We start from the raw sequence: 22,290 nt of genomic DNA, 5'->3' as shown, positions 1-22,290 counted from the left end.
AAGATGTGCGGAGTGAGCAGAGCTGAGACCCTAAGAAAGACCACGGCTCTTTCTCCAGAGCAGCCGCTCACCGGCCCATCCCTCTGTCGCCCTCACTACCAGGCATAAAGTCACATCAGCCAAAGTCGCCACGGGAGGAAGCCTTCAGGACATCCCTTCCCGGCTCCCACATGGAAAACCGGCCCACACACATCCCTGAAAGCCTGCGGACCATTATTTTTTTATTTTTTATTTTTATTTATTATTTATTTACTTATTTATTTATTTATTTTTGAGACAAGAGTCAGGCTCTGTCCCCCAGGCTGGAGTGCAGTGGCGCGATCGCGGCTCACTGCAACCTCCGCCTCCTGAGTTCAAGCGATTCTCCTGCCTCAGCCTCCCCGACTAGCTGGGATTACAGGCGTGCATCACCATGGCCGGCTAATTTTTGTATTTTTAGTAGAGGAGGGGTTTCGCCGTGTTGGCCAGGCTGGTTTCCAACGTCTGACCTCAGGTGATGCACCTGCCTCGGCCTCCCACAGTGCTGGGATTACAGGCATGAGCCTCCGCACCAGACCCAGAACACTATTTTTGAGGAAAGCCTAGCAATACATTAATCCTCACAGCGTGACTCGCTTGTGTTTCCCCCCCACCCATGCCGGAAAGGAAACGCCTTCAAAATGAGGCCGAGTAGGCCGGGCACAGTGGCCCACACCTCTAATGCCAGAGGCTCACGCCTCTGTGGGAGGCCGAGGTGGGGGTGGGGGTGGTGGATCACCTGAGGTCAGGAGTTCGAGACCAGCCTGACCAACATGATGAAACCCTGTCTTTTCTAAAGATAATAATTTTTAAAAATTAGCTGGGCATGGTGGCGGGCGCCTGTAATCCCAGCTGCTAGGGAGGTTGAGGTAGGAGAATCGCTTGAACCTGGGAGGTGAAGGTTGCAGTGAGCTGAGATCACGCCATTGCACTCCAGCCTGGGCAACAAGAGTGAAACTCCATCTCAAAAATATATATAAATTAATTAAATGAAAGAAAAAATAATAATTAAAAAAATGAGGCCAAGTGTCCCCAAAGTGTCTTTAGCCACAGCAATCCGTGCAGGCGCACACATGGGTAGGGAGGGTCTGGAGATGACGGGGTTCTCCTTCCTTGGACCTCTGCCCCAAGGAGGGTCCAGCAAGAAAGGCCAGCAAAGAGACACCAGTCTCCCTCATTCTAGGCGGCTGGCAGGAGCCCAGTCTGGGCTCCAGGACATACCCTGTGCTGCCCACAGTGTATGTGGCTGAACCACTTTCTGAGGAACTGAGCAGAGCAGGGCCACTACTGGGCTCAGGTGTCTGGGAGGACCCTGCCCCTGCACCCAGCAAAACATGCAGAGTGAAGGGGCCTTACCCAGGAAAAGGACAGCCCACCGATTGGAGGCTTCATCCCAGAGGCAGAACAGCTTTGTGTTGGAGATGAGGTTCCAGCCCCAGCTATGTCCTGTACTGCCATGTGGCCTCAAATTCAGCACCTTGGCCGGGCATGGTGGCTCACGTCTGTAAACCCAACACTTTGGGAGGCTGAGGTAGGTGGATCACCCGAGGTCAGGAGTTCAAGACCAGCCTGGCCAACATGGCAAAACCCCATCTCTACTAAAAGTACAAAAAACTAGCTGGCCGTGGTGGCATGCACTTGTAATCCCAGCTACTCGGGATGCTGAGGCAGGAGAATCGCTTGAACCCAGGAGGCGGAGGTTGCAGTTAGCCGAGATGGTGCCACTGCACTCCAGCCTGGGCAACAAGGGCAAAATTCCATCTCAAAAAAAAAAAAAAAAAAGGCACCTCCCCTCTCCAAGCCCCAGCTCCCTACCAGTAGAAAAGGCATAACGAAGAGCCTGTCTCCTGGGCACAATGGGGACTCCATAGTAGGTGAACTCCTGGGTCCATGACCTAGAACACACAGAGGATGACAGATGGGAAAACTGAGGCCAAAAAGAAGGTGAAAGCTCTTCTAGAGCTGGGAGAACCATGGAAATAGTTGGGTCTAAGCCCTTTTGTTTTACAGATGGGCAATTCGAGGCCCACAGCCAGGAAGTGCAGTGTTTCCAGCTCTCAGCATGGCCAGTGGCCACAGTGGCTTCTTCCATTCACTCCTGCAGTTACTCATCCTACGCATGTTAAGAGGTAACTCCATCTCTGAAGCATGATGGCTGTCTGGCAACCAGCCTGCTGGGTGCAGATCAAGACCTTGCTGCCGGGCGCGGTGGCTCAAGCCTGTAATCCCAGCACTTTGGGAGGCCGAGACGGGTGGATCACGAGGTCAGGAGATTGAGACTATCCTGGCTAACACGGTGAAATCCCGTCTCTACTAAAAATACAAAAACTAGCCGGGCGAGGTGGCGGGCGCCTGTAGTCCCAGCTACTCCGGAGGCTGAGGCAGGAGAATGGCGTAAACCCGGGAGGCGGAGCTTGCAGTGAGCTGAGATCTGGCCACTGCACTCCAGTCCGGGCGACAGAGCGAGACTCCGCCTCAAAAAAAAGAAAGACCTTGCTTGATCTTTGAGCAATCTACTTAGCCTCTTTCTCTTAGGGGCCTCAAATGTAAAATGAGCTGACTGGGTGTGGTGGCTCAGGCCTATAATCCCAGCACTTTTGGAGGCTGAGGTAGGAGGATCATTTGAGCCCAGGAGTACAAGACCAGCCTGGGCAACATAGTGGGACCCTTATCTCTAGAAAAAAAAAAAAAAAAATAGCTGGCATGCAGTCTCCAGCTACTTGGAGTCTGAGATCGGAGAATTGCTTGAGCCTGGGAGGTTGAGGCTACAGTGAGCTGTGATGGCACCACTGCACTCCAGCCTGGGCATCAGAGTGAGACCCTATCTCAAAAAAAGAAGAAAAAACAAGAAAATGAGCTGTTAGGAGGATTAAATAAGCTGATGTATAAATAAAGGACACCTGGTACCCAGTGAACATTGAATACATGTTAACAATGATTATTTTTTCAACATCTGGCTGGGTGTGGTGGCTCATGCCTGCAATCTCAGCACTTTGGGAGGCTGAGGCAGGCAGATCACCTGAGGTCAGGAGTTTGAGACCAGCCTGGCCAACATGGTGAAACCCCGTCTCTACTAAAAATACAAAAAATTAGCTGGGCATGGTGGCGGGTGCCTGTAATCCCAGCTACCCGGGAGACTGAGGCAGGAAAATCTCTTGAACCCGGGAGGCAGAGGTTGCAGTGATCCAAGCTCTCACCATTGCACTCCAGCCTGGGCAACAAGAGTGAAACTCCATCTTAAAAAATAAATACATACATACATAAATATATAAAATAGGTAAACATGTTCTGAGAAGTAGACAGGGCAGGGATGGTGAACTCAGACTCTGCAGCTGAGGGACATGGGTGTGAATCTACTCACTGCCATTTACTGGCTGCATGGCCTTGAGTATGTCACTTGCTCATCCTTTCTGAGTCTGTCCCATCGTCTGTAAAATAGGGATAGTAGAGGAACCAATCCAAAGCATTCTTGTGGATTTGCCATCATTATTGTTGCTGCCCATTCCCTTGCCCAGCCTGGGGATGAGAGCTGGGGTTGGAGCAGAGATGGCAGGATGGGGCAAGAGGCACAGGCTGCTGCACTATGCAATAAGGCAAAGCAGTAAGACAAGAAAAATGAATGAACTAAAAATAATTCAAATATATCTTTGTAGCTTATCTCTATATATTTAGATAGATGAAGAAAGTGCTATAGTATACAGTCTTACATATAGTTTTATGTTTAGGATTGTATACTATAGTCCTATGTTATAAAGGTGGAAGTATGTTTGCCATCTGTTTTATTTTTTTTAATTTTTTTAAATTTTTTTGAGACGGAGTCTCGCTCTGTCGCCCAGTCTGGAGTGCAGTGGCGTGATCTCGGCTCACTGCAAGCTCCGCCTCCCGGGTTCATGCCATTCTCCTGCCTCAGCCTCCTGAGTAGCTGGGACTACAGGCGCCCGCCACCTCGCCTGGCTAGTTTTTTTTTTTGTAATTTTTAGTAGAGACGGGGTTTCACCATGTTAGCCAGGATGGTCTCGATCTCCTGACCTCGTGATCCGCCCGTCTTGGCCTCCCAAAGTGCTGGGATTACAGGCTTGAGCCACCGCGCCCAGCCAACCACCTGTTTTATAACCTGCTGAGCATGAGCATCAGCTCTGATCCAGCCTAGGAATACACCCAAGGAAACTTCAAAGAATCCCAGGAGGGCAGAACTCAGGGACTCATCACCCCAAAGGGATATGACTAAAAATAAATCATTTAATGATGATTTTGATAAATCTGAGAGGCGAACACAGAAGAGGAAATGGAGGGCAAATAGGATTCCCATTCGGAACCTCTCCGATCAACTGTGGTTACTGAGCTGAGCACTGCAGCCAGCCAGGGAGAAAGGGAAGGGAAACCAAGAGAGGCCCCTGCTCACCAGACGGGATTCATGGAGAAGGAGCTGATTATTTACTGGTGGTTCCATCTGAGGCTAAGTTCTAGGTCTGACCTTCAGTGAAAATTCATATTTGCCTCAAAAGCTCGCATGTTAAAAATGAAAAGGTAACTTTTCTTATTGCAGAAGTAATATGTTATGGTTGAAATTTTAGAAAGCATCATTAGGATTAAGAGAATAAAAATCACCTATAACCCATTCCTAAAGGGCCTTGACACACACAGGAGGCATTCAAGACTTTTTCTTTCTTTTTTTTTTTTTTTTGATATGGAGTTTGCTCTTGTTGCCCAGGCTGGAGTGCAGTGGCGCAATCTCGGCAAACTGCAACCTCTGCCTCCCAGGTTCAAGCGATTCTCCTACCTCAGCCTCCCGAGTAGCTGAGATTATGGGCATACACCACCATGTCCAGCTAATTTTTGTATTTTTTACTAAAGACGGGGTTTCTCCATGTTGGTCAGGCTGGTCTTGAACTCCTGACCTCAGGTGATCCGCCCACCTCGTCTTCCCAAAGTGCTGAGATTACAGGTGTGAGCCACCACGCCCAGCCACTGTGGGCTTTCATTAAGGCTCCTAAACTCTTTAGACTTCAGTTTCCCCATTTTCTTTTTCCTTTTCTTTTCTTCTTCTTTTTTTTTTTCCTTGAGCAGGGTCTCACTCTGTCTCTGTCATCCAGGCTGGAGTGCGATGGTGCCATCTCAGCTCACTGCAACATCTGCCTCCCCAGTTCAAGCGATTCTCCTGCCTCAGCCTCCCGAGTAGCTGAGATTATGGGCATACACTACCACGCGCAACTAATTTTTATACTTTTTAGTAGAGACAGGGTTTCTCCATGTTGGTCAGGCTGGTCTCAAACTCGTGACCTCAGGTGATCTGCCCACCTCGGCCACTCAAAGTGCTTGGATTACAGGCATGAGCCACCACGCCCAGCTTCAAGACATTTTTTTAAAGTTGGTTTAATGAAAGGGGTTGGAGATAATCATCTTATTTATTCAATATTGAATTGAAGGCCTAGAAAAAACAATAAGACAAGAAAAAGGAATGAGCTAAAAGTAATTTGAGTCTAACTTTGTAGTTTATCTCTATATATCTAGATAGATGAAGAAAGATAGTCCTATAGTATCAAGTCCTAAATATAGGATTGTGTACTACAGTCCTATATTATAAAAGTGGAAGTATGTTTACCTCCTGTTTTCTTTCCTTGTCCTCAAATAGTCCATTCACCACTATTTTTAATGAAAGCCTAGCAATACATTATTCCTTATTGCTATACATGCACAGTTATTTTCTTAAGAATAAATACTTAGAATAGGGTGTGGTGGGCAAATAATGACCTTCCAAAGGTGTTTATATCATAATCCCTGGGACTCATGAATGTGTTAAAGGGGAATTAAGGTAACAGATGGAATTAAGCCTGCCTATTGGCTGACTTTAACACTGGGAGATTGTTTTGGATTATCTAGCTGGGCCCCATGCAGTAATCACAAGTGGAAAAGGGAGGCAGCAGAGTTGGTGTCAGAGTGATGTAATGTGAGAAAGACTCTGTTGTCTATTGCTGGCTTTGAAGATGGAGGAAGGCAGCCACAAGCCAAGGAATGCAGGCAGCCTCCTGCAGCTGGAAAAAGCAGGAAACAGGATCCAGAAGGAGCAGCCCCGCTAGCACCTGCATTGTAGCCCGGGACTTCTGACCCCAAGAAAGTTAAGATAATCAATATGTGATTTATTTATTTATTTATTTATTTATTTATTTTTGAGACAGAGCGAGCGCTCTATTGCCCAGGCATGATCTCAGCTCACTGTAACCTCTGCCTCCCAGGTTCCAGGGATTCTTGTGCCTCAGCCTGCCCAGTAGCTGGGATTACAGGCGTGCGTCACCATGCCTGGATAATTTTTGTATTTTTAGTAGAGACGGGGTTTCACCATGTTGACCAGGCTGGTCTCGAACTCCTGACCTCAAGTGATCCACCCGCCTCGGCCTCCCAAAGTGCTGGGATTACATGCATGAGCCACCATGCCTGGCCCAATTTGTGTTTTTAAAATCATAGGTTTGTGATAAGTTGTTGTTTTGTTTTGTTTTGAGACAAAAGTCTCATTTCATTGCTCAGGCTGGAGTGCAGTGGTGTGATCATAGCTCACTGCAGCCTTGACTTCCCAGGGCCCAGGCCATCCTCCCACCTCAGCCTCCAGAGTAGCTGGGACTAAGGTGCAGGCCCCCACACCTGACTAATTTTTGTAGGGATAGGGTTTCACCACGTTGCCCAGGCTGATCTCAAGCTCCTGGTCTCAAGTAATGCACCCACCTCAGCCTCCCAAAGTGCTGAGATTACAGGTGTGAGCCACCTCGCCAGCCTGTGATAAGTTGTAACAACAAATAGAAAACTAACACACTGGGCTGGGTGCGGTGGCTCACGCCTGTAATCCCAGCACTTTGGGAGGCTGAGGTGGGCGGATTGCCTGAGCTCATGGTGAAACCCCATCTCCACTAAAAATACAAAAAATTAGCCGGGCGTAGAGGCATGGACCTGTAGTCCCAGCTACTCAGGAGGCTGAGGCAGGAGAATTGTTTGAACCTGGGAGGCGGAGGTTGAAGTGAGCCAAGATTGCGCCACTGCACTCCAGTCAGGTGACAGAGCAAGATTCTATCTCAAAAAAAAAAACAAAAAACAAACAAACAAACAAAAAAAGCACTAACACACTCGGTCAAAGATTCTGCACAGATTGAAGACTTTTGATAATATTACCACTTTGTCTTCAGAAAGGTTGTATCAACTTCTATTCCTGGCAGCTTCTCTGTATCCTTGCTAGCATGAGCTACTACAATTTACTTTACATTTCTTTTCTTTTTTTTTTTTTTTTTTGAGACGGAGTCTTGTTCTGTGGCCCAGGCTGGAGTGCAGTGGCTGGATCTCAGCTCACTGCAAGCTCCGCCTCCCGGGTTTACGCCATTCTCCTGCCTCAGCCTCCCGAGTAGCTGGGACTACAGGTGCCGCCACCTCGCCCGGCTAGTTTTTTGTATTTTTTTAGTAAAGACGGGGTTTCACCGTGTTAGCCAGGATGGTCTCGATCTCCTAACCTCGTGATCCGCCCGTCTCAGCCTCCCAAAGTGCTGAGATTACAGGCTTGAGCCATCGCACCCGGCCAATTTACTTTAAATTTCAAAAGGTATTTCTCTGTTTCAATCTGCATATCTGGAGTTATTGCTAAAGGTAAGTGTCTGATATTTAATGGCCACTTGCGTTTCTCACTTGTGAAATGTCTGTTTATATTCACTACCCATTTTATTTTATTTTATTTTATTTTATTTATTTATTTATTTATTTTTGAGACGGAGTCTCGCTCTGTCACCCAGGCTGGAGTGCAGTGGCCGGATCTCAGCTCACTGCAAGCTCCGCCTCCCGGGTTTACGCCATTCTCCTGCCTCAGCCTCCCGAGTAGCTGGGACTACAGGCGCCCGCCACCTTGCCTGGCTAGTTTTTTTTTGCATTTTTTAGTAGAGACGGGGTTTCACTGTGTTAGCCAGGATGGTCTCGATCTCCTGACCTCGTGATCCGCCCGTCTCGGCCTCCCAAAGTGCTGGGATTACAGGCTTGAGCCACCGCTCCCAGCCCATTTTATTTTATTTTATTTTATTTCATTGAGATGGAGTCTCACTCTGTTACCCAGGCTGGAGGGCAGAAGGGAAATCTCAGCTCCTGTAACCTCTGCCTCCCAGGTTCAAGCGACTATTGTGCCTCAGCCTCCTGAGTAGCTGGGATTACAGGCACACACCACCACCAGGCCTGGCTTTTTTTTTTTTTTTTAGTACAGACAGGGTTTCGCCATGTTGGCCAGGCTGGTCTTGAACTCCTGACCTCAAGTGATCCATCTGCCTCGGCCTCCCAAAGTGCTAGGATTACAGGTGTGAGACACCACACCCGACCTCACTGCTGATTTTCCACTGGAACAGTTCTCTATTTCTTTTTTTTTTTTTTTTTGAGATGGAGTCTCACTCTGCCGCCCAGGCTGGAGTGCAGTGGCCGGATCTCAGTTCACTGCAAGCTCCGCCTCCTGAGTTTATGCCATTCTCCTGCCTCAGCCTCCCGAGCAGCTGGGACTACAGGCGCCCGCCACGTCGCCTGGCTAGTTTTTTGTATTTTTTAGAGACAGGGTTTCACCGTGTTAGCCAGGATGGTCTCGATATCCTGACCTCGTGATCCGCCCGTCTCGGCCTCCCAAAGTGCTGGGATTACAGGCTTGAGCCACCGCGCCCGGCCCAGTTCTCTATTTCTTACTGAGTTATATTAGTGTCATTCTTTAACCATCACAACCTCTGCAAGACACTTGATTGTCAATGACTCAAGGACTAGGCCTGTTTCACAGATGAGGAAACAGAGACCAAGGACAAGATGGAATCCTGCAGCCCTTCTGGTTCAGTTGATCAGCCCCTGCGGCCACAGACCTAAGATTCTGTTCTGAAGAAGGCATTTGAGCAGGGATGGGGCACAAAGGCACACAGGCGAAGTCGTGCTCGCTGCTGTGTGTCTGGAGAATCATAAACACTGCAGGCTGATGTGACTCAGACGTGACCAGGCGTGACCGTGACAGATCACAGCGTTCTGTAAATATTGTGTCAGGCTGAGATTACAGCAGGGCTCCCTGCTCATCCCAGACCCCAGGCTACCCCCTGGGAAGTGGAGGCTGAGCCCAGTGGGGCAGAATATCTGGCTATCTCTCTTGGCTCGCTGCCCAACCTTTCCTAGCCTTGGTTTCCTTCCTGAGGATCTCCTGACTGGGATACCCTGCTGAAGTCAGTGACGGGCGCTCAGCTCTTGGTGAGGTCAAAATATTACAACCCTTTGGAAAAGGTTCTGACCTACTTGCAAATTCAAAGATAAAGATGTGCTCCATAATAGCAGAGTCCCAGTTAAGGAGCCTTACTGTAAGCCCGGCAATGTATTAATAGTAAGACACTTGATCATCAATGACTCAAGGACCAGGCCTGTTTCACAGATGGGGAAACAGAGACCACTTGTCTCAAAGCCTCCTTATGACTCTCATGCAAGGAAGGGAAACTGAGGCTCAGAGAGCTTAAGCTCTGTGTCCCAGTAAGTTTGTCAGGCTCTCAACCATCACACCAAGTTGTCCCATGAGAATTAAGGACCAGGAAGTTATCTTTTTTCTTGAAGAATTACAGTCTCTCCTTTAAAAAAAAAAAAAAAAAAAGAACCAAATAATGAAACCTGGTTAACCTGGTGTATTTCCCTTTTTGCCTTGGCTACCAGGAAACCCAGAGCTAGTGTTACGACATAATCACAGTAGCTCTATCCATCCAGATGGCAAGTCAGTATATTAGCCCCCCTTTTCTTCTCCTCTCACATGGTTCTTGGTTTTCCTGTTTTCGTTTTAAATCTTTTGTAGGTGCTGGCCCTGCATTCGACACTCTCCCGCTGCCGGAGATTGAGTGGGTCACCTCACCTCTCTGGGTTTCAGTTTCCACCCCTGTGAAGCCGTAGGTAATAATAGCACCCACCTGCTAGGATTCTGAGAATCAAATGAAATGATCCATGTAAATAAAAAGCCTAGCAGGAGCCTCTATGTTGAAAATACTCAGTGAACATCACCTATGGATGGGAAGAAAGGCTTCCAGAAAGCCAACATAGAGAGAGAACCTGTCGTAAGTGGGAAGATCCTGCTGGGTTCAAGGCCGGTCCCACTGTGGGCTTGCTGTGTGACTCTGGATGACTCACTTACTTCTCTGAGCCTCAGCTTCCTCACTGTAAGCTGCTTGCTGTGCCCTCTTGATGCTGTAGCTGAGAGTCCAGAGACTTTGTGTGTCCTTTTCACCATGAAGTCCCCCAAGCCTTACACAGGAGAAGCCGCTACAGGAGGCGGGGGCAGTTGGCACATAGCAGGGCTCCCTACATGGCGAGCCCAAGAGCGTGCATCTGGTTGAATGGTGGTGGTCAGAATCTCCACTGCCCACCTGGCAGGAAATGCCTGGCACCAGGATGGTAGACTGTGCTTTGGCCAATGCTGTGGGGGCTGTTAGGTGGGTTGGAATCCTGAGGACCCAGCAGAGCAAGGACAGGCCCAGATCTGGGTGTGGAAACAAATGACAAGCTACTTTTAGGCGCCTACTTGGTGCAGGGCTCCAGGAGAGCATGGCTGTAGTCCAGGCAACCCCCTTGCTACCCCTCAGGGGCTGCAGGCTTCACAGGGAGCTCAATGGGAAACAATCCTGAATGATTCACACCACAGTGATTTATTGAGCACCTACTATACACTGAGGCATCCTGGGTGTGCACCGGGCCATGAACCCCAGTGGGCCTCTTGAGGAGACGCTATGGCCCAGCTGCAGCAGCCTGGCTACTGCAGACTGAACTCGGACGGGCTTGACCACTCTTCCAACAAAGACGTCTTCCAAACTGTGGGCTTTGGGTTTCTGGGACAGACACAGCTCCCAGGATGACCCTTGCTGGAGAATTCCTTCCAGTTACAGATGGAGAAACTGAGGCTCAGAGAAGAAAGGACTAACCGCAAATCCAGGACCCACCCCCAGCTACTGTTCTCCAAACTATCTCCTGGCAAACCTTCCCCACTCTCCCCTGTCGTTCGTTCGCTGGGAGTCAGGAGAAGGATGCCTAAGGAGAGGGGCACAGGCCGAGGCCTGGGGGAGCCCCAAGCCTTCCCAAAGCCTTCCGGAGCCCTCAGGCCCTGCCCTCCTCCCTCCCTGGGCCCTGCAACATCTTGCTGTGATTACCCTGTGGTGCAGTGGAGCTGTGTGAGGCTGTCTGCTGCACACAGCATGGGGGGGCGTGTGATGATGGGGAGTGCAGCGGCTGAGGACTAGGCGGGGCTGAGGATTGGGACCAGGCTCTCAGCTCACCGGCTTAATTGGGGATATAATAGTTATTATTATTTATAACTTACTCTTGAACCCTCGCCAGGAGGGTGTGTTCACAGCCTGCACGATCCAGGCAGGCGTTAAATAATTAAACCAAGGGCCTAATCGGCGGCGAAACTCCCCGTGGGCTCCCACTTCCTTAGTCCACTGATTGCTGATATTTTGGGGGTGAAATATGACCATGTTTACGATCAAAGAGATCAGAGTTCCAAAGGAAAGAAACGGAAAAAAGGAGGAGGAGGTGCGGACTCTTCCAGTTTTCTTTTCCTCTGACTTAGTGGTCTGGTAAAGTTTCTTTAGACATGCAAAGATTTACACACCTTTCTGCAGGGAGCCTTAAATTACTCCCCAATCCCTCACACATTTCCCCGAGCAGCGCAGGAACAGTAAGTCATTGAGAAAGGAACGGGCCTCCCCGTAATGACTCCGGCAGCCTTTGAGAAAGAGAATGTCTAATGACTTTTTTTGAAGTCGAGGTCAAGGTTTTTTAAATAAAACAATCTGTATTAATGCAATTTCCTTTTTAGCTGTGGCATTGGATTTTTTTTTTTTTTTTTTTTTTTTGGAAATGGGAGGCAAGGCGGGGAAGGACATCATTTTTCTCTCACCAGACAATGCGTCCCTAATGAGATACATTTATTTAAAAATCTGTATATCATCACCCTGTCAGGGCCTCCAAGCGGGACCCTGAGCCTCCGCCTTGGTTTGTTTCAGATTAGCGGGACGTGTGAATGGTCCTGCAGTCTGGCTGGCTGTCCCGGCCACTGGGCTTCCCTCTCCCTCTCCCTCCCGAGGAGTTCAGTGCAGAGAGCTGTATTTTATGACCATACCCTGCCCCGTCAGATCACCCAGATCTCAGTACAGCAAGTTTGGCCTCGGGTCCCGGCCTCGGGTCTTCCACCCTCCCACCCACACCCCACCCGCCTCCCCCTGCTCAGCCCTGAATCCTCAGATTCCTGGAGGCCTCCCTCCTTTGCCCCAGGAGGAAATAGTGCCAGTGACTCCGCCCCACACAGATCTGAGTTCAAGTCCCAGCTCTGCCTCTCACCAACCCACTCACTGAGCCAGCCCCCAGTTTCCTCAAACCTTCATGTCTTGACAACAAGAGTGGGGTCCACTAAACAGCAGCAGCCACTATCTGGGACTGGGTGGGGCCCTGGGGATAGAGCTGTGATCAGATGGCCCAGACATGCGGGGAAGTCACTGAGCCAATACTGATAGAGAATGCAGGAGCAAGAAGATCAGGGACCATAAGGGAGGGCAAGAGAGGGGTATCAGGGAGGGCTTCCCTGAGGAAGAGGCATTCAGCCCACTGTTTTTGTTTGTTTGTTTTTTGAGACAGAGTCTCACTCTGTCACCCAGGCTAAAAGGCGGTGGTGCCATCTTGGCTCACTGCAACCTCCACCTCCCAGGTTCAAGCGATTCTTGTGCCTCAGCCTCCCGAGTAGCTGGGATTACAGACATGCGCCATCATGCCCAACTAATTTTTGTATTTTTAGTAGAGACGGGGTTTCACCATGTTGGCCAGGTTGGTCTCGAACTCCTGACCTCAGGTGATCCATGCGCCTTGGTCTCCCAAAGTGCTAGAATTACAGGCATGAGCCACTGTACCCGGCCTGTTTCTTCTTTTCTTTTCTTTCTTTCTTTTTTTTTTTTTTTTTTTTTTTTGAGACAGAGTCTCACTCAGTTACCCAGACTGGAGTGCAGTGGTACAATCACGGCTCACTGCAACCTCAATCTCCTGGACTCAAGCGATTCTCCCACCTCAGCCTCCCTAGTGGCTGGGACTACAGACACACACCACACCTGGCTAATATTTTTATATATTATTTTATTTTATTTTATTTTATTTTTTGAGACGGACTCTCGCTCTTTCACCCAGGTTGGAGTGCAGTGGCCGGATCTCAGTTCACTGCAAGCTCCGCCTCTGGGGTTTACGCCATGCTCCTGCCTCAGCCTCCCGAGTAGCTGGGACTACAGGCGCCCGCCACCTCGCCCGGCTAGTTTTTTGTATTTTTAGTAGAGACGGGGTTTCACCGTGTTAGCCAGGATGGTCTCCATCTCCTGACCTCGTGATCCACCCGTCTCGGCCTCCCAAAGTGCTGGGATTACAGGCTTGACCCACCGTGCCCGGCCTATTTTTTATTTTTAGTAGAGATGAAGTCTGCTGTGTTGCTCAGGCTGGTCTCCAACTCCTAAGCTCAAACAATCCTCCCACCTCAGCCTCCCAAAGTGCTGGGATTACAGGTGTGAGCCACTGTGCCCATTCGAACCCACTCTTGCAGGTGGAGCTGCATTCAGTAGGTGTAGGAGGGCCAGGTCTAGAGGTGGCCAAGCAGGAGACCTAGCATGTGCAAAGGATCCTCAGAGCACCTGGCCTTACCTGTTTCCAGGGGCTGCAACTCACAGTAGCATTTTTGGTCACACTGTGCCTCACTTCCCCTGCATGCCAAGAGCTCAAGATATATATATATACATAAAATATATATTTATATATTTTTTCTATAAAAATTCTGTATTTTTATATATAAATTTTATATAAAAAAATATATATTTTTTGAGACAGAATCTCACTCTGTCACCCAGGCTGGAGTGCAGTGGCGTGATCTTGGCTCACTGCAACCTCTGCCTCTCAGGTTCAAGTGATTCTTCTGCCTCAGCCTCCCGAGTAGCTGGGACTACAGGTGTGCGCCACCATGTCCGCTAATTTTTATATTTTTAGTAGAGACGGGGTTTCACCATGTTGGCCAGGCTGGTCTCAAACTCCTGACCTCATGTGATCTGCCTGCCTCAGCCTCCAAAGTGCTGGGATTACAGGTGTGAGCCACTGTGCCCATTCGAACCCACTCTTGCAGGTGGAGCTGCATTCAGTAGGTGTAGGAGGGCCAGGTCTAGAGGTGGCCAAGCAGGAGACCTAGCATGTGCAAAGGATCCTCAGAGCACCTGGCCTTACCTGTTTCCAGGGGCTGCAACTCACAGTAGCATTTTTGGTCACACTGTGCCTCACTTTCCCCTGCATGCCCAAGAGCTCAAGATATATATATATATACATAAAATATATATTTATATATTTTTTCTATAAAAATTCTGTATTTTTATATATAAATTTTATATAAAAAAAATATATATTTTTTGAGACAGAATCTCACTCTGTCACCCAGGCTGGAGTGCAGTGGCGTGATCTTGGCTCACTGCAACCTCTGCCTCTCAGGTTCAAGTGATTCTTCTGCCTCAGCCTCCCGAGTAGCTGGGACTACAGGTGTGCGCCACCATGTCCCGCTAATTTTTATATTTTTAGTAGAGACGGGGTTTCACCATGTTGGCCAGGCTGGTCTCAAACTCCTGACCTCATGTGATCTGCCTGCCTCAGCCTCCCAAAGTGCTGGAATTACAGTGAGCCACCGTGCCTGGCCTCAAGTTATATTTTTAAACTCTGCACACACCAAGGTTATGGGACATCCATTCCACAAATATGTACCAAGCTCCTTCCTCTGCTCACCCTGGGCTGGACACTGGGAACCAGGTGGAGTGGCCTCTGCCCTTGGGGCCACAGCCAAGAGAGGAAGACTGAAGTCGGCTGTTCCACTAGCACAGTGGAGGAAGAATGCAGGTGCCACGGTGAAAGCAGGATTGGACATCAGTCACCCTGGCAGGATGGGAGCAGGGAAGGGGCCCCTGGCTGTCCGGGGACGAGGGCTCCTCTTGGGGGAAGTCTCTGCAGGGGCTGAAGCCAGCTTTGAAGCAGGTAGCAGGGCGCTGGAGTTGGGTTTTAGGAGCCAGTGTTGGGTCTTAGAGGGGAGAAGGTTACCCCAGAGGTTGCTTGCCCAGGCCAGAGGCCACGTTCTCCACCTGCAGGCCTGGCTGAAAGGCCTTTGGGAACCTCATGTGGGCCTGGGCGCTCTGGAATCTGGGAGGAAAGGGTAAGCTTGGAGACCAGGGACAGATGGCTCATGTCATATGCTGGAAACTGGCTGAAAGAAGGAACCAGGACAGTGTCAGATGGCTTGGCCTTGGGGGTTAAGGTGAGAAAACCATCTGCCTTGCCCAGGCCATGAACACCCACCCTGGCCCAGCCCAGTGCTGGGGCCTGGGGCCGGGAGGGTTCCTCCTCCAGCGAGGCAGAGAGAGAGGCCCCATTGCCTCTGCCCCCACCTCCTCTCTCAGTTCACTCCTGCCCAGGTGGAGGGCCCACTTCAACCACTGCAGACTGCCCAGGTGGAGCCGCCTTGCCCTGGCTCCTACTAGTACTCGGCACCTAGCACACCCCACACTTGCTGGGAGCTTCGGGCCCAACAACCACACTGCTGCCTCCCTAGAGCCTAGCCCAGTGCGTGGCACCAGCAAGCACGAACCCCACAGCTGCCAGATGACATCATCACAATCCAAGCGACCCGTGCAGCATGTCTAGACAATACCCAGACAGACTGAGGACCAGATCCCCACACTGCCACTCCTGGGCCTTGTCATCTTGGGCCAGTCACATCCCCTCTCATCTGCAAACAGGGATAATGACAGTATCTACATCCTAGGTGTGTCGGAGGGTTCACCCCACAAGGCATGTACCAAGCAACATATGGGCTCGATCAGTGCTGGCCACCCAAGGGATTCTTGGCCTGGGATGTTGGTTTCTGCAGTTCTCCGGGACTTGACTTACTTTGTCTGTCTGTAAAATGGGTCTTTAACCCTTGTCATCACTTACGCCTTCATAACCAAATCCCAAAGCCCAGCCTGGCCCACCTCCCCCTCCTTCCTGCCTCTGCCTGTCTCGGTCCTTCTTGATCTGTTTTTCTGTCTCTCTCTGTGTCCATCGCGGTTTCATTGTCTTTCATTTTTGGTTTCTGTCTGCCTCGTCTCTCTCTCTCAATCTGCCTGGAATTCTGCCCCAGAGAAAGCAATACTCCAAGGCTTGACTACATTCCCTTTTACAGCAATGACATGGGAAGAGGGAGAGAGAGAGAAAGAGAAGGGGAAAAAAAAAATCAAAGCCCACATATTGGTTCCAGATGTGGCCCTCTCTCTCAGCCCTCTCCAGCAATTTAATTAAATTCCCCCAGACAGCCAGGAGGGTTTCTTAATGATCAAATTTCCCCAGTTCTCCTCCTTGAACAGCCCTCATTCGGGCCCACTCCGTCTCCCTGACGGATGGCTGACCGGATTCTTCCTGCCGTCGGCTCTGCCAAGCAGGGCCGGTGGGGGTGGAGTGGGGGGGTTTCCCAGGGAGCACAAAGGACTCTGGCCCCCTGCCTCTGCCCTTGCCATTTCCAAAGGGGTCTGAGTGCTTCTGAACCCACCCTGGGTCAGGCTGCAGTGGCTGGAGGGGGCCCCAGCGGCCCCTGCCACAGAGCTCTGACCTTGGGGCTGGACGGCCAGCGACTGATGCCAAGTGGGTGCCAGCAGGGGTGAGATAGGGGACTCTTTGGGATCAGGACTCTGGGCCCACTTACCAGCCAGAGCTGGGGCAGGCTCAGACCTACCGGGCACCCTCCCCGGCCTCCACGGGGCAGAATGGGCAAGGTTTAGAGAAGGCGGGCCCGAGCTAGGATCACACAGATCTACTCGCCGGGCTGGGGAGAAGCGGGGGGCAGGCTGACCCGCGTTTAGAAGGCGAAGATCTGCCCCCCGGATAGGCCAAGGTGATTTTTCTTGGAAGGCTTCCTGCTAGGCTCTCAGTAGGACCCTTGACTTCCAGGGTGGAAGAAATGTAGGGGAACCCTGAGCCCACCCCTTCGTGTGCAGATGGGCAGTGAGCCTGAGAGAGAGCTAGGCCAGAGCCCAGGCCCCAGACTCCCTCCAGACGCAGGGCGAGACCCCCGAGGCGCTCAGCACCTTCCCACCCTGCCCTGGGCTGCTGACTTACCTCACCTGGGAGAGGTGGGTTCCATGTGGGCACAGGGGAAGAGCAGAGAAAGCGGGGTCCCGTGGCATCCCGTCCCAGGTTCTGGGCTGCCCACCTGGGGGCTTCCCCAGGGCCTGGCTCCACCCTTACGTGGCTGTCACAGGCCCATCCTCGACTAAGCACCTGGACTAAGCACCAGGAACCGCCTGGCAGTGTCTGCGCCAGGAGTAGGGGGCTCTGGTCAGCAGGGTGGGCTTCCTGGTGGCGGCGGGTAGGGAGGGGAAAGCAAGTCCGGCCATCAGAAGTACAGAGGTCTCTGGGGCTTGTCGCCCTGGGGGTTGGGGCCCCCGAAATGCTTTTTGGTGCTTCTTAGGATAGTAAACAGAATAAGGGAGGGGACAGAAAAGCCCTTCGCTGGCCTAGCCACTGTCCTGCCACACAGTCCCTGCTCCAGCCTCTGCTACCTCAGTTTCTCCCCTGAGCCGACAGACACTGAGGCCTCTGGGAGCCCAGGAATCCGGCCCTGCCCCTCCAGCCTGAGGACTGTGGCAGGAACAGGCAGGCTGGGCCTCCTGCAGGGACACTCCTGGGTCATGAGGGTCGGGGGTCAGGGTGGGGTCAGGGTGTAGGGGGAGGAGGAAAGGAAAGGAGGGGGGTGAGCCAGGCAGGAGGAGAAGGGCAGAAGCGAGGGACGTGGAGGGCGGCACTTCCATGACCACACTTCAGAAATATGCCCGGCCCTCGCCTATCCTGGTGCCCTGGGGACCTGCCCGGGGGCTGAAGTTGGAGGCTCTGAAATGGTCCTTGTGGTGATGGGTACGTTTCTGAATATCTCACTTTATGGAAATGCCACCAATCGAAAACAAAAGAGAAGAAATAAAAGGGGGCTTTCCCTAATTCTCCCCCTCCAGGGCCGTCTAAGGGACAGGACTGGCGGCCGACAGCCCCTCCTGGGGAGACAGCAGGCACCGTTGAGGGTGAACATGCTGGCATGGGGCCAGACCACTTCTCCCCGGAGCTGCCCAGCCTGGCACGTACGAGTGTGCGTGAGTGAATTGTATGATGACGTGCCTGAGAAAGTGGGTGTGTGAGAGTATGTGTGAGAGAGACGGTGTGTATTTGTGAGGGTGTCAGAGTGTGTGTGTGTGAGAATATCTGAGTGTGAATGTGTGTGCAGGAGTGTGTGTGCAACTGAGAGTGTGTATGTGTTTGTGAGCAAACATGAAAGGGTGAGAGCCAGGATATGTGTGTGTGTGTGTGAGTGGTGTGTGTGTGGTTTGTGAGTGGTGCGTATGAGTGGTGTGTGTGCTAGTGTGTGAGAGTGACGTATGTGTGTGAGTGGTGTGCATGGTGAGTGTGAGCGTGTGTGAGTGTATCTGAGTGGTGTGTGTGCTGTGTGTGAGTGGTGTGTGTGGAAGTGTGGGTGAGTATGACAGACACACGCAGGCAGGACAGGGGCCGGGCAGGGGGTGGGTGCCCTTCTTCAAGGGGCTCCAGTAGGGGTTGGAAGCCAGGCCCTGGGTGTGAAGCCCCCTCCCTGGGCCCCTCACTCGCTGACCTTGGCTTGGTCAGCTGTCTCTCCTAGATCATGACACAGGAGTCCTGGGGTCACTTCCTGGGGTGTCGTGATGAGCTGATGTGACTTGTTGAGCTTCTTATTGAATGCATGGGACTGGGACACACTCGGGCAGAGGCCACAGTTGCTGCCGATTGGCCATTCCTGCAGCCAGCCTGCGCGGGCGGGCGGGCGGACTCACAGCCACTCGGGAGGGAAGTGAGTGAAGCGTTCGTACAGGCTGGGGACCTCCAGGGTGAGTGGCCTTCGTGCTGAGGAGGAGGCTGTCACTCCATGGGCTGGGAGAGGGAGAAAGCTTTATGGACAGGCCCGGGTCCCCCCGCTGGTATTCAGGGCCTGCCTTCAATCCCAGGAGGGGTATCAGGGCCTGATTCTCTGCCCTGGGCTTACATCATAAGTCTCAGGTAAGACACACTCATTGGAGAAAAAAGAGGAAATATATCCATGCACAAAGAGTAAAAAGTCTCAGATCCCAACACCCAAAACAATCACCATTAACATCTCAGCATGGGACCTTCAAGAATGATTCCTGCACACACACGCGCACACACACGTTTTCCTAAATGGGACCATATGGTACCTGCTATTCTGTAATGGGCTCTGTTGGATTGCTATAGAGAAGGACCCCACGTGTTACCAGCTACCATCATTGTTGGACCCACAGGAGAGGCTGAGGGTCTATCCCTGTTTTTTGACCATTTTTCATCCTGTGTGACTCACCTGTGCATGTCCTTTGCCTATGTTTCTATTGGTGTTTTTGCCTTCTTGTTGTTGATTTTTAGCAGCTTTTTATATATTAAGGTCATCCCCCTCTGTATATTGGCGAGTCAGAGTGACTCCCAAACTCCCTGAGGACTAGGAGGCAGGGATAAAGCTGAGCTCTGGGTCCTTGTCCCCAGGACCCTCATCCTGCTGAAGATCCCTGGAGGTGGGTGGCAGGAAGGGGCTGGCCTGGCCAGGCAGTGAGCGGCAGTGGCAAGGAAAAGAGAGAGAAGCAGAGAGCCGGAACCAGAGGCTCTGAGTGACAGAGCCCTAATGGGAGGCAGATGGAGAAAACAAGGCTGCCCCTGCTGACAGGAGGGAGGTCAGGGGGCACGAAGCCCTCTAACGTTAGGAGCCTGGGCGGCGGGCAGGCAGCAGGGCCAGCTCCACAGGGTGGTGCCCCAGGGCTGTGAGAGGGCGGGGGTCAGCTCCCCCTCCTGCATGTCCAGACTCGTGAGCCCAGAGCTGAAGGAACTGTGAGGACGCTCAAGTCCTGGAGGCCAGAAGCGTGGAAAGGTTGCACAGACCAGGGCTGGAGGGCCAACCTCGCAGTGCAGCCTGGGACAAGCACCCAAACCTCTCTGAGCCCGTTTCTTGATAAATGGGGTGATAGTATCGCCACAGGATTTAGGGAGATCAGTGCACCAAATATTCAGCATATCTGGTGCCTGGCATACACAAGGGTCTCTGCAAATACAAGCGGACTCGTGTTATTGTTATTATAATGGTCCCCCTCACTCCTTCTCTGTCAGCGGAGCCCACCAGCCTTGTCAAGGAGCTTGTTATTGGCTCTAAGACTGTCAGAGCTGGGAGGGCCCTCAGGTTAGCGGTGAGGAAACTGAGGGCCAGAGACCAGAGGGTCATGCCTGGGGGTCACTCGTGATAGTGGGTTTACGTGTGCTCCCCAAAAAGATATGTTCCAGTCCTAGCCCTGGCACCTGGACTGTGACCTTGTTCAGAAAAAGGGGTTTTGCAGATGTAATCAAATTAAGACGTGGCTATAACGGATTTGGGTGGGCCCTATAAATCCGGGGACCCATGCCCGCTTAGAAAGGAGAGGGGGAGGCTGGGTGCAGTGGCTCATACCTGAATTTGACCTTTCAGCCTCCAGAACTGTAAAGAAGTGAATTTCTGTTGTTTTAAGCCATCAGGTTTGTAGCCCCTTGTTACAGCGGCCCCGGGACAAAAGCAGGGTTCAGACGAAGTCATCCCACCCAGCTCTGCCGGGACCCCACGAGACTACACCTCCCCGAGTTGCTCACCATGTGCCCTTGGGTAAGTCAGGTCTCCGTCTCCTGAGGGCTGAGGGCCATCACACAGGTGAGGAGACCAAGGCCTGACTCAACACGGGCACGGTGTCATGTGATCAAATGTGTTGTGTGATCAAACGAGAGAGGGGCTGTGAAGACCTGGGTCGCCTGAGAGCTGCTGTACTGTTCAGGGCCTTGTGATCCATTGAGAGGGTGGGGGACCCTTCAAACAGGGGGCAGACACTTCCAAACCCTCAGAGTCCTGCCAAGGCAGGTGCAACCAGGGCTAGCGTCCCATCCGGATGCTCATTGCTGTCTGGTGAGAATTTGGGCCCTTCTGATTTTTACAAGGCAAGTTGGAAATCTCCATTTCCGTGTGAGCAAAACGTCCTGATTTCACTCAGGAAGATACTTCTTTCCCTCAGCAAGAATCAAGGCAGACGTGTGCGGGGAGCCGTGGACCTTTGTAGTCTGCAGTTGCTTCTGGGAGGCCCAAGCTAGTGGGTCTTGAACCCAGCTGCCCACCCCCACCCTTCCTTCCTACTCTTTTAGGTAATGGAAGAGGAAGCAAACTGAGGCACTCTCAATGCCTGGCGTCAGGGGCGGTTTTCCAAGAGCCTGTCATTGGATCTGACAACAGCTTCAACGACCAGAGCCAGCAGTTACTAGCCACTGCTGCCGCACCCTCAACCTTGCCTGTCAAGGCTCGTTGCTGGACCTGCACCTGCTTTGGGTTTCCTTGTACAGGTAGAGGGCTTTACTCTGCCCATTTAAAAATCTTTCATCTGGCTGGGCGTGGTGGTTCACGTCCGTAAGCCCGGTATTTTGGGAGGCTGAGGCGGGTGGATCACCTGAGGTCAGGAGTTCGAGAACAGCCTGGCCAACATGGTGAAATCCTGTCTCTACTAAAAATACAAAAATTAGCCTGGCGTGGTGGCATATGCCTGTAATTCCAGCTACCTGGTAGGCTTGAACCCAGGGGGTGGAGGTTGCAGTGAGCTGAGATCCTGCCACTGCACTCCAGCCTGGACAACAGAGTGAGACTCCATTTGAAAAATAATAATTATAATAAATAAATAAATATAAAAATGTTTACTCCTGGCCGGGCACAGTGGCTCAAGCCTGTATCCCAGCACTTTGGGAGGCCGAGACAGGCGGATCACGAGGTCAGGAGATCAAGACCATCCTGGCTAACATGGTGAAACCCCGTCTCTACTTAAAAATCCAAAAAAAACTAGCTGGGCGAGGTGGCGGGCACCTGTTGTCCCAGCTACTCGGGAGGCTGAGGCAGGAGAATGGCATAAACCTGGGAGGCGGAGCTTGCAGTGAGCTGAGATCCGGCCACTGCACTCCAGCCTGGGTGACAGAGAGAGACTCCATCTCAAAAAATAAAATAAAAAGTTTACTCCTAGGACCCATCGGATTGTCTTGAAATGTGCCTTTAAATGTTTTTTCCTGGGCTGGGCAACTCTCGCTGTCTGGCGGGTGCCAGGGAGAGGGGCCCAACTTGGCAGAGCAAGGCCCGGGAGGCCAATGCTGTGATGTGGA

The sequence above is a fragment of the Trachypithecus francoisi genome, unplaced genomic scaffold (genome assembly GCF_009764315.1).
Source record: "Trachypithecus francoisi isolate TF-2019V2 unplaced genomic scaffold, Tfra_2.0 Contig01585, whole genome shotgun sequence".
Lineage (NCBI taxonomy): Eukaryota > Metazoa > Chordata > Mammalia > Primates > Cercopithecidae > Trachypithecus > Trachypithecus francoisi.
The sequence above is the reverse complement of the archived record's forward strand: the minus strand, read 5'-3'. Positions refer to the sequence as shown.